Consider the following 2,205-nt stretch of genomic DNA (forward strand, 5'->3'; position numbering starts at 1 on the left):
CAAAAATTTGAAGAGTCAAGATATTTACATCATCTCCAATTGTTTCCTCCAAGATACTTACCAATTATAAAGTGAAAAATAGTTAATCTGCAGTGGAAGAAGCCAGTGAACATGACAACAGAGTGAACTGGATGTATTGGTGACATGTAAGTGCTGCTTGGTTGAAAAAAAACATTAAAGCTAAATTATAAATATAAAAAACATATGACTAAAAAAATCAGGAAGAGTGCCCAGATTTGTACCCAAGATTTGTGGGTTATGAAAATAATACTTTTTTTAAATTGAGAAAGCATGAATGCAGTCCCTCATTACCAAAATTTATGCAGTTGAGTTGCCCACATTTGGGGAAATCACAGGAAATCTGGAGGGCAGTGGATAAGCCTCACCCTGCAAAAACAACCTGCCATGATTATGGTGTCTTTCCTGCCAGTTAAGTATGAGAACACATTTTTCTTTAAATCAGTGCTCTTGGCTTTACGAGCAAGCTTACTGATATTCTTACCAAAAAAAAAAAAAAAAAAAAAAACAAGAAGAAACATTAAATTAGTTAAGAAAATTTCCAAACAGCTAGGGAAAACATCAATTTCTGAATAATTGACTATTCTGCTCTCTATCATCCTACTAATATTATGCAAAATCATCCTTTTTCTTACTTGTTAGTAAAATGAGTTAAGGTAGCCCAAGTAAAAGAACAAGTATATTTTTTCCTATCTGTTGAAACATGATCATTGCATAGTTGTGTAATTTTACTAGGTTTTAAATTATGAGAGAAAATAATTTGTTTTATCCTTTTAAATACATACAGAACAAATAAATAGACTCAAACCTATATGGAAAGCCTGTGAAATGTCTAGGTAAGTTAGAGATTAGGGCTTTATTTCTGGTCTTGAATTGGGAGATTATACTTCATGGTGTTTCATGTTGAACAGCAATTCTACCACAGCACACCAGCCATCTGGGTTTTCTGTGAAGAGATGGAACTAAATCTTAGAATGAATTTTATGGCTTTGGTATGGATGATAGGCAAGAATAGGATTTCTTCTTAACATTAAGCTATTTTCCTTTTCCCTCCAGTTAGGAGTATATTTCTCTTAATGCTGCAAAAATATTATGTTTGATCTCATTGTGCTATGAATCTAGTTCAAAGAATGTTCTACCTGACCTTATATTCTACTAAATATTTTATCTCTGATTCTTATACACTTCTGCAAAAACTTAACTGTATTTCCTGCCTTGGAATGGTCTTCTATCCCATTTCCTCCTGTTGTGATATATCCTCAAATTTAATTCATTCTACCATCAGAATATAATGTTATCAATAATATGGTAGATGCCATAACAACTCAATCACATCAAAGAAGAAACAGGCAAGCATGGAATTATTTTCAAGTCAAAGAATGACTTGGCACAGGATATAGCCATAAAAAAGGCATGTTAAATCATTTGACTGAAATTTGAATACCATAAAAGCTCGCATGGAGGAGCTTTAAGTCAAGCAGATCTAGGTTAATTTGTTGTGGCTATAGGAAGCCTTTTCTGTGTTCATAAAACCAATAAAATACACAATTAAATAAACAGATTTAATTTTTTGCTTATAATGAAGCAAAATTTGTAAATTTATCTTTAGTTTCAAGAATCTTTTAAACTGTATCTAATTTGATACTGTTAAATTAGATATGTGTGGGTTGAGTATGCATACATATACATGTACACACATATAATTAATGTTATGGTATATATACTTATTTTCCTTTTTTCTTAAAATGCCTGGGATCCCCTCTTTCATACTTGTACCACAAAAGAGCACTTTGAGAACACATACAGTGTACCTTCAACTCTTTAACATTATTATCAATTTGCTTAATGTGGTAGGTGCAAAATGCTATCTTTTGTATTACCATGTATGTCATTTACAATTAAGCAGCATTTTCCTTCATTTACTCAAAATAGATAATTTGAGTTGAAGACACCTTTAGCACCAAGAACAAAGATGGCATAAACAAAATAAACCAAACCAATTTGAGTTTCAACAAATGGTGAAGGGTGCTTTGGATGAATAATTCTGAAAACACAAAAATACATTGTCAAATGGACACGCCCTCTGTGGAGAAAGTTGGGGTTTCTATGGCCAGTATCCTCACTGTATCTAAACCACTTGATGATGTAAATGGCCTATTGCTAGGCTACTGCTTCCACACCCGTAGG

At 32.6% G+C, this 2,205-nt stretch overlaps 1 non-coding gene across 1 annotated transcript; it reads right to left on the reverse strand.

Annotated features, from left to right (window-relative positions):
- Window positions 1-280: 280 nt before the first annotated feature.
- On the reverse strand, window positions 281-438 carry LOC118969177 (U1 spliceosomal RNA). Its single transcript, XR_005057090.1, has one exon. It is a non-coding gene; the product is annotated as a U1 spliceosomal RNA (small nuclear RNA).
- Window positions 439-2,205: the final 1,767 nt, after the last annotated feature.

This window comes from Manis javanica, chromosome 1, assembly GCF_040802235.1.
Source record: "Manis javanica isolate MJ-LG chromosome 1, MJ_LKY, whole genome shotgun sequence".
Taxonomy (NCBI): Eukaryota; Metazoa; Chordata; class Mammalia; order Pholidota; family Manidae; genus Manis; species Manis javanica.